An 11,262-nucleotide genomic window follows, 5' to 3' on the forward strand; every position below is an offset into this window, starting at 1 on the left:
TTTTAGATTACTATTTTGTCATGTATGTTTTTCTTCATTCACATCTTCATTAACTCTTTCCCAGTCCTTAAACAAACTCAAAAAAGCAGGACTGATTTAGTTATTCCTCAATAGGTCACACAACATGGAAAAGTCACGATCTTAATCCAGAAATGGCATCTTTAAGAAAAAGACCAAAAAGAAAAATACAGTTCAAAGGTCAGTTATAATAGAGGCAAGGTAAGAAAACACAAATCAGTTTATTGATCTGTTGTGAGCAAAGCCAGGGTGGGATGTCACTAAATCTCCTTTATGTGACCAGCCTACCCGGAGGCAGTGGCACTGGCCCATAACTCGATGAGCTACAGGGAATACAACTTCTTAAAGGAAGCAACTTTTTGTTTTTCTGAGGTATGATAACTGATTACATAGAGTTCTTCATTCATAAAAGAAACATTGCATTTGACCTAAGCCCTTACGTAACAAAATTTAAAGTGATTAGTTCTTCTCTCGAAGAGTTTGCCATCAAGTGGAGAAACTGTCCACAGAAGCTGCCTCTTGATGGGTAACTTCCTCCAAAATTGACCTAATATCACCTCCACATGTCAGCCAAAACGGTCTTTCTAAACCTCAAATCTCAACACATCATTCCTCTCCATAAAAAACCTCTCGCTGGCTCTCAGATGCATTTCTGACGTGGCTTATTAAGTCCTCATGAATTAGAGCTGCTTCCTCCTTAGTCTCATCTCTCACTGTCCTTCACCTTGAGTGAATTTCTTTTTTTCAAGTTCTCTCTCACTTAAAGCCTTAGTACATCTCTGTTCCCTCTGCCTGGGCACTTTTGCCATATTCGCTCAACGTTCCCTGACCCTATATGTGATACCCTTAGCATCATATTTTCACTTTCATGGCACTTACACATTTTACGTCTCCAAGTTCCCTGTTACACTGTAAGCAACGTAAGTCAGAGAGTGCCTAGCTTATTTAACACATGCTCCCGGCCCTGGGCACACAGTAAATGTTCATTCATTCACTCATTCATTCATTCACTCATTCATTTATTCATTATTAGTCATTGAGCACCTAATGTGTCACATGCTCTGTAGTAAGTGATAGGAACATATATCAGTGAATAAATAGACTAGGATGCTGCCTTTGAGAACTTTTGTTAAATTAACTCAAGTGGACAGTGTACATGGTATATGGTAAAACTACCAGAAATTCATCAGGGAAAGCCTGCCTGTCTCCAGATGGCAGGGAATGAGGGCCAGAGGATTCTCCCCATTAAACTAGGGTCTTAACTGAAAATTCGGAGATGAGGATACAAAAGCTCCTGGTAAAAAGCTGAGGTGAAAGTGCATTCTAGGGAGAGAAAATAACAATAAAAAGTCAATAATGTGGAAAATCTTGAGCCTGGTGGGTGAAGGGAAGTAGAGAATTACAAATGGTTTAATACTGCTCAATGGGGAATGGGGTGACCTTGTAGGGTAGCATTTGCGTGGGAGAGTAACTCGAGATATGGCAGGGAAAGTCAACAGGTACCAGGTCACAAAGATATTTCCTTGTAGACGATAAGAATGCACTGAATAATTTGTAAATGGGGAAGATGAGTAGAAAAAAGATTAGTAATAAGGATCTGGAATAGGGGAAGAGAAAAGAAGCAGAAGGTAACACTTTGTAACTGTTTAGAAGTGGGACCAACAAAGAGTACGGTCTTCTCCTCCTGTGGGAAATACTGGGGATAAGCGTGAGCTTGGGGTGACAGAAGCCAGCTCCAACACCTGCCAGACAGATTGTGCCACAAAGAGTAAAGTTTTCAAAATCTCTTTAGGATTATCTTGTCAACATGTGTGTTTTTGCCTAACTTTCCAAACCTTCTCTATTTTGCCATGTGCTTGAAGTCATCAGAGTGTGCAGTAACACCTGCCAGTGCCCGAATGTTTCTGTCTGTCCTCAGAGTGACCTTATTCTCCAAGGTCCTTGGTAAACACAGAGGGATAGAGAAAGAAAAAGGCAAGAAGTATATATTTTATCTTACTTTGTCCTAGCAGTTAGAAATATTGGTAATGGCTTTCAGTATTACTCTTTAAAATATTACAAAAAATTCTTTCATTTCCTTTTTTGTTCTTTTCTAAACTTTTCTTGTTTTCTTCATGACTTATTTTTAACAATAATAATAACCCCACAAAATTTGGAGGGACTAATGGGGAGCAATGAAAACAGCAAACAAAAACATACCCAGCATACAACTACTACATAGAAAAATGTAGGGTAAAGATACAAGAAAATGTGTGTTTGTCGTGATAATGCACACACCATCCATGCAAGCCTAGCATAGAAACAAAGCTAGTAAGGGACTGCAGCTTGAACCTTCCATGCTGCTATACAGAAAAAAATACCACTCCCCTGTGCTAAGTAACTTGGCTATTTTTTTTAAATAATTAAGGCTTTAAGAGACACTGCAGAGAGGTGGCCTGCTTTTATTCAATGAGCTATAGCTCTCCACATAATATACGGGTAAGGTTACTCAAAGCACTTTTATCAACTGTCAATCTGTTTCTTAGCCTGTATTTGGCTGCATTTCAGGTAGCAAAGGAGAAAGCAGGGATTATTCTATGTTTTTTTGCCCTAGCGAGACTAATTGTTACCTATTACTTCAGTGAATTGTGTCTGGAACTAATTGTTCTTCTGCTATGTTCTGTGGTGTTAATTCACATAACTCCTATATAAAGCTAGAGCTGTATACAGTCTGTTCAGTTTAGTCTAAAGTAGATGATGTCTGTACAGATGTACCTAGATAGTCTGAAGTGGTTGTTTACAAAACTGTCAGATGTTACCCTATATTGACATCCATGAAGGTATATTGGGTTTTTTCTTTTGGAATCTGTTCATTGTGTCTGCCCACATTCTACTGTGGACTAAGAATTTTATGCTTTCCACTGTTTTTCTTCTCTATACATTGAATGTTGGTTTCTTATTATTCCTGTGTCATTATCTTACTTCAAACTCCTTTGTGAATGAGTTTCTTAAGTTTCAGTGAGGATTTCTGAAAAAAACAGATGACTCTACCTTCTTTCTTACTTTCTTTTAACTCTGTCACTGAGGTTCATGTAAGGGTGGCCCATAATGGAAAGAGAGAGAGAGAGAGAGAGAGAGAGAGAGAAGAGAGAGAGAGAGAGAAGGAGAGGAGAGGAGAGGAGACATTAACCAACAGTTTTCTTTTATGAACAAGAAAATTGGCCGTTTTCCTATTAGCATATGAGGAACCTAAGAATGTCCCTTGTTGTCAAGGCAACAGCTGTTCCTTGGGTAGCTGCAATAGAAAAGAAGCCAGAGCAATCTTTATAGGATCAAGTCTTTTTTATCATCAAATCAGAAAGGAAACTTGAGAATCTACCCAGCCTATTCTCCTGCCTTTAGTTAAGACCCCCTAAAATAATTTGAAACCGATACCAAAATATCCTATTTTAAATAATTCTGAAGAAATTACATAGCTTTTCTTAGTAATCAGTTGCAATGTTTCACAGTTCATACTAATAACACATTTTTTCAATCATTCTAACTTAAATCTTTCATGCTGCAGTGTGAAATTCACTATAGCTCTATTTTCAGTGGAAATAAAGAACTATACTTTCCTCTCTAAAACAGTCTTGCCTATACTTGAAAAAACAGCAAAATTGTCTGACTTAAATTTCTCAGAGTGAACAATGCTAGGTCCTTTTATCTTTCCAGCCACTGGTATTGTAGGTCTTCTCTGATGACATCCTACATTCCGTAAGACCATCTCTAATCGGGAGACTCAGCCCTGACTTGTTACTTCTATAGACAGCTGACCAATGGTGTTTGAAAAGAGCAGGACACCACCCACTTGTCAGTCTATCTACTCAAGTCTCCTAAATTAATTTAATCTGTAGAGTTAGAGCCACCCTGCTGTTTCGCACAGACTGGCTAACATATACTTTTGCTGCCTGGTTCAAGCATAATCACTCATTCCCCACCTGGTACTTGGGCAACTAATTTTTCTCTGCAAATAGACAACTATCTCTTTTCCTTGTACAATTGTAAATTTTTGGTTTTTTTCTTTCAAGATGTTCACTCCCTCCTTCACACTGGCGGGTGTAATGAGCATGCTTTCTGTCCCACTGTTCATGGCATTAATTAATATATGCTGAGCACTAGCCACACAGGAAGGCATCCTGAAAATATTTTTTAAAAATATATCCATATTGATCCACCAGGCACAAAAATGGATCACCTAGAGCCAGATATTCCCCTGTTCTCACTGGATTCCTGTGCTTCAACCACGGGTGCCATACTTTCTGGTTCTAATTTTTTTTATCTTTAAAGTGGAGGGACTGCAAACACTGGCTAATAGTTAGCATTTAATTGATCCATTTCTCTGTGCTAGACACTGTGCTAAGCACTTAATTTACATCATTTCAGTTCAGCTTCATAACAGTTCTATAAAGTGTATGTATTTATTGTCATTTCCATTTTACAGAAAAGGAAAGTGGGCTTGGCATGGTCAGTAACTTTCCCAAGGTGACATGGCTACTGGATAATGGAGCCCGATGAGGTGGCCGTTCTTTCACACCCTTAACCACTGCACCATAGGGGCAGAAAAATGGGTGTCCCACATTCACGCTGCTAGAAGGAGCATAAACAGGTATGATCTTTCTGGAAGATAATTTAGTAATATGTATCAGAATCCTTAAAAAGATACAAATCCTTTGCTCCAGTACTATTTTTTTCATTGAACAAACATCTATGTAGTATTTACTATGTGCCAGGCACTGCTCTAAGCATTTTTCAAATATTGAAAATGAACCTTTACAAAACTACCATAAGGTACTAATATCTCTATTTTTCAGAAAAGCAAACTGATGTCTTTAGAAACTAAGCAACTTTCCCAAAGTTTCACAATCCATAAGATGTGATGCTTGGTTGTGGCTGCACTTAAATATATTGGTACACTTATAAGAAGAGGCCATGATTAAATAATAGTATGTGTATCTAATTTTTATTTTACAAATAGAAATTTAAAGATGAGCCCAAAAAACAGACTAGAAGAATGCAAGAACAATGTAAATAATGTCTCTGAGCAATAAGATTATGGATGAGTGATTGTTTTTTCTTGAATATATCTCTATTTTCCTTTCTTTTTAAATTAAGGCATACTTATTTTCTAAAGAGTAATTTTTAATTTAAAAGAAACCTAAAGAGATTAGGACCGTCATGTACCCTCACCCCCATCAGACACTCATGCTATTTTGTTGGGCTACTGCCAGTTTCTGTGGGAAAGGGATGTTGGGTTGAATTCTATGTCTGATGGACAAGAAAAATATCAATGAGTCACTTACTCTCATAACACTCTATTGTTATTTTCAAGACAGATTTCTTCCATGTTTTCATGCCAGTGCAGGGAGTAATGTAATAGGGTATCTTGGGGGTCTTTTTCACAGTGGGATGGTGTGTACATTATATGTTCCTATGAACATCTATGATTGGTGCAGACTTCAACTGGAAATCTGGTCTCTTTGGTCCATTCTTTACTGATATCAGGTGAGCATGTAAGGATTTGCTTTAATGAAGATTTTGTGTATTCTAGTGAACAACTCCTAATTTATGAATTTGGAAAACTTCACCCTAAATTTGTCAGCATGACAAGCCATTTAACTCCTCTTGCTACACCTCTGGGTTATGTTGAAGGTGTTTGTGAGTCTAGGTTAGATCCTAGGTTGGTAAAGAGACAACTTCCAGGATTCAGGGCTTTATAGATTCCATTCCTAAATCCACCACTTATTTTAGCTGTGTGACCTTAAAAACTCTAGGCTTTATTTTCCTCATCAGTAAAATGAGGATACTACTAACACTAAGTATATAAGGGTTTTGAGAGAATTTGTTGAGATAATGTGTGTAAAAAACACCACGATGTCGGATAGCTAGTAGTTACTCAGTATGTGGTAGCTGTTTTTATTATTACTATTTATTGTTGTTTAATGTCCATTTAAAAAGCATATTTGAGGTTCACTAGCAAAAATTACTATGTACTTTCTAAATGGTATTCTCACCTGAAGAATTTAAAACTTTGTTTAATTAGGGACATAAGAAAAAGCAAAAGAAAAAGCAGAACATCATCTAAGATCAGATCTATTTAAACTTGTTAAACTGTCAATATTTTAAATGAACCCTGTGGTTTTCTAAGGCCATATTTCATAATCAAAATGATTACTACACCTATATTAATTAATAATAATTTAAACTATATTCCATAACTAGGATCCATAGGCAATCTATATACTGACTGTTTTGACTATGCCATAGACTGTTTGCTTTTGCATATACATACAGTTTCAAATCAAGATGTGGACCTTTAAACACCATTATCCTCATCAGACACCCATGCTATAGTATTTGACCACTGCCAGTTTCCATGGGAAAAGGATATCAGATTAAATTCTGTGTGTTGTAGACATGAAAAATGTCAATGAGATCACTTTATCCCATAGCATTCTGTGGCTATTTCAACAGCGACTTCATCTGTTTCCATGCCAGTGTAGGAAGTAATGAATGAGTGAACATACACCATGCATACACACACTCTTAAAACTTTTTCCAGAAAAGAACTTAACAGAATAGTATTTACATATTTTAACACTGTTTCCTCTGAATTCAAAAGAAACAACTTCGAGAAAACCTTTGCAGTCTTGTCCAATAGAGCTGTTACACCAAAATCGGAACTGGCTTTTCAACTAGATTTGGTTGTGTGAGTCAAAGCAGAGCTTGTGTTATCATATGTCTGCCTGCCTCTCCCCACTCCCCACATGAGTTGAGCCTCATTGCTCTTCACCATAATCCTCCTAGGCCCACTCTGCATGTTGACTGAGCCTCACTGTTCCAACCAATAATGCACTTCTGACACAATGGAGGACAGCAGGGGCAGTGTGGGGAGAATCAGATAATGTGTACACAAGCCGGACAGACTTGCTGCCTCTCGAGTGCCACATTATGAACTGGCCGAGTCAAACAGAAGGCATTATCCTGTCTTATCCAGTGGTTGAAAGGGGTGCAGCCTCCTTAAGGATAAGGTTTTTGCCTTGTTGCCAAAAGATTCTCACTTTAGCTGTTTCACATATTTACCCAGAGTGCTGTCTCCTTACCTCTGTTAGCTGTTCCGACTAGAACATACTCCAAGATGAGAGATCAGAACCTATCAGGACCAGGTGACATCTCTGCCAAATGGGTTCCGTGAAGAGCAGGTCAATTCTGAAGACAATTTATAAATGTCTGCTACTGGAGAGTGAGTTTAGGGACACCACATTACCTTAAAGGGAACCTAGATTTTGCAGGGTTTCCCACACTCATGCATCTGCACAGGACTGGCTTTAGTCTTTCCCTGGGAAACTTGCCATTCTTAGATCATTGACTTCCCATCTCTGAGAGGAGAGTGTAAACACAGCCACACACACATTCTTCAGATACAGAGTCTACATGAAATGGGTCCAAGGTGGTTGTTTTCAACGAGCTTCACAAATAAATCTGATGCCTAATCTGTAATTTGAGAATAACTTCCCACGGATGTCCTACCTATAGTCTCAAGGGCTAGAAACAAACTCAAGGGCTAACTTTTTATACTTATGAGCCACCCTGATAGAACAAAAACACTTGAAGTTTAAAGTTCCTCTTATTGCTGATAATAATTAATAATAAAACATATAGTACTACTTTTGAGAAGATACCCAAAATGGATGCCTAGTTTTTATTAAATGTTGTAAGTAAATGGCTTAGTATGCTGGAACCAAAAACATAGCCCTTTTACATCATAGTTGATTCTATAGACACCAGCACACAGACTATATTCCAATTGTTGTTTGTGCGACCCCTGAAGAACATTACTTAAGATATGTGAGTTCAAGTTTCATCGTAAGTAAAATGTATTCTGTCTATACCATAAAATTTTTCTAAGGATTAAAGAGAGGTAAAGAGCCTGGCCCAACACCCAGCTGATGTAGAATAGGCACCCAATTCAGGGGCTGACCCAATTCAGGTCAGCCTTCTTCCCTTTCCTATTTCTGTACCTCCTTTACAAACCACTAGACTTTGCTTTCCCCTGAACAAGAGACCTTGATTTACTTTTTCGCTCATGATGCTAAATAGGCACTATATTTAGAGGCTCCAGAGAGTAATGCATACCATCCTAGGAATTCAAAGGTGTTTATAGTTTATATTTAATTAAACCACATAAAAGTCTCATGTTGAAGAAAGCAAAGATTCTCATCTTCATTTCACAGGCACTTGAATTTTTTGAGGCTGTGTGCTTCCAAGAAAACAACCAATCTGTGACCATGATGTAATTAAGACCCATGATTTCTAATTCCCAGGCTTTGACTCCAACCTCTGAAAATGCTTCAATTCAGTGAAACTAATGGCACTTTGGTCTCTGGAATTAGATCCTGTTATCAATGACTTCCACATGGAAAGATCATTCCAAAATGTGTAATTAACCAAGAAAATGCAAATAAACCAATTTGTACCTGCTATTTAGAGGTAAGACATAGAAATGGCTTGAGTTAATTATTTGAAAATGTAGCCATTTTCTTCCCCAAATGTAGCTCATGTTCTCCTGTTGTTCACATATTTTTTCAAAAATTACTTTTTCAGTGAATTGCGTTAGATTATTTGTGATTCTATTACCAGTGCAGATCTGGGAAAGAGAGAAAATTATATATCATAGGCACAATGGATAGAAAACCCTTTTTCAATGACCTTTGGAAATTCAACTTAATAAACAATTTTTTTTAAAGATTTTATTTATTTATAGAGAGAGGGAGAAGAGGGAGAGAACATCAATGTGTGGTTGCCTCTCACATACCCCTAACCAGGGACCTGGCCTGCAACCCAGGCATGTGCCCTGAGTGGGAATCAAACCAGCAATCTTTTGGTTTGCAGGCTGACACTCAGTCCACTGAGCTACACCAGCCAGGGCTAATAAACACTTTTTGAAACTCTACTGTGTGCCAGGCCTTGTGCTGAATGGGGCAGGAGTCAAGCTCACAGTCTATCAGAATCGGAAACCCAATAAAACTTGGCCAATGTTACTAAATGAATGAACCTAAAGGGGTAGGTAAATACTTAACTATACCTTCCAAAAAGCAGACAGTATTTTTGTGATAAAATAGGTCTATAAGGATACAAGGTAGAAAGGCTGCCGGGGGAAGAAATATTTAAGGTGGAGCTTAGTTCAAAGTAGTTTAAGGAAGAAGAGATTGTGGCTTATCACTATCAGAACAAGGAATGGAACACTCCGACTCTCCTGGTCTCCCTACCTTTCTTATCTAATTCTTTCTGCATGTTGACCTCATTGTCTCCTACTGCATGTGGGATTTCCCCTTGTATTAGGAAACATGGTCCCTGGCAGCTTTGGGCCAAACATCATTCCAAACTAATGACTCAGAAGGAAAGAGTATCTCTTGCCCACCTTCAGTCTAGGTAGGACTCCAGTTGGCTTCATTTGGGTTGTTTGCTCATTCTTGAACCAGTCATTGTGGCCACAGGCATGATGGTTCATCTGGCCTCGGTCATGTAGTGAGAATTGGGGCACTACTGTGATTAGCAAGGCTTTTAGAAACACATCATTGCAGTGGGAAAGAAGCAGATTCTTCTAGGAAGAGAATTTCTGGGTAGACCAAAAGAGAGAATTCTATTGCAGTCTAAAAGGACAGATGGGCCACCCTGAAACTAATATGGAAAAGAGTATCATTCCAAGCAGGAGAGTCTGAGCAAAGGCAAGAAGAGGGGAAAATCAATGTGTGTTGAGGAAGTAGATTGTATTGGTGGTACACAGAGATAAAAAATGGAAGATGGGTTGGGGTCAGACAGTGTGCATATTTAAAGCCCTGTAAAGGAGTTTATGCTATATTCTCTAGGAAGACAGGGGTTTTTAAGGTTTTGAGAGTTAAGTAATACATTCAACATTTTAGAAAAATGTTATGTCATGGAAGCTATACAGAAGAGAAATCCTGGAAACACGGAGATTGGGTAGGAACGGTGAGGTGGTGTGCATGTTGCCTGAAAGCATTCATTTCCTGATGAGAACTTCCTCTCCATTCTGTGGGGTCTTGGTGTGAAGGTCAATCACAGTATCTTACAGAACCACCAGGTTGGGTCAATGTTAATGCTGCATTTTCTGGGGTACACGATTGCCTCATGGGTAAACACAGTGCTCAAGCAGAGCCAATCTGAGTTCTTTCCTTGGGCTTAACCCATGTGTCCTTTTTGACAATATACTCTAAGGATGTAGGCTGAGAGTTCCCAGCAGTCACCCTGCTAGTACATAGAATCTATGTAAAACAGAAGCCAGCACATTAAAAAAATAGAGGTAAAAGGAAAAAGTTCAATGGAGGTTATATCCGCCCTGAACTGACAATGTCAATATCATTCTTTTTTGCTTGTCTTTTAATTGCATTTATTTTACCATACAATTGAATATGAAAGGCACCTGACATTTAAGATTTTATTTATTTATTTTCAGAGAAAGGGGAAAGAAGGAAGAAAGAGAGGGCAACACTGATGTGCAAGAGATACATTGTCCCACAACCCAAGTATGTGCCCTGACCAGGAATCGAACCAGCAACCCATTGTTTCACAGGCCAGCACTCAATCCACTGAGCAATACCAGCCAGGGAAGTACCTGGCATTTACTGAAAACCTATTTATTGAATACCAGGCTTGGTGCTGGGTTCTTGGTGCACAATACCATATTAAACCTGTACAATAACCTTGAAAAGTAGGTATCATGATTTTCCATTTTACAAAAGAAAAATCATAACTCAAATAATTCAAATAACTTCTAAACATTTATTTAGCTATTAAGAGTTGGAAATGACCTTTTAAAGGTTTGATCAAGCCCTGGCTGGCGTAGCTCAGTGGATTGAGCACAGGTTGGGAACCAAAGTGTCCCAGGTTCGATTCCCAGCCAGGGTACATTCCTGGGTTGCAGGCCATAACCCCCAGCAACCGCACATTGATGTTTCTCTCTCTCTCTCTTTCTCTCTATTTCTCTCTCTCTCTCTCCCTCCCTCCCTTCCCTCTCTAAAAATAAAATAAATAAAATCTTTAATTTAAAAAAAAAAGGTTTGATCAAGTCTAAAAGCAGCTCTTCCTTTCACTTGACCATGTCTGTGCTGCAGTGCTTCTGTACCATTAGAAAGCACTAATCTCTGTGAAAAATAAAGCCTGGACTGAGGCGGTGGCAGTGAGCATAGACGGAAAAGCCACACTCAA

Source organism: Phyllostomus discolor, chromosome 2 (genome assembly GCF_004126475.2).
Source record: "Phyllostomus discolor isolate MPI-MPIP mPhyDis1 chromosome 2, mPhyDis1.pri.v3, whole genome shotgun sequence".
Classification (NCBI taxonomy): domain Eukaryota; kingdom Metazoa; phylum Chordata; class Mammalia; order Chiroptera; family Phyllostomidae; genus Phyllostomus; species Phyllostomus discolor.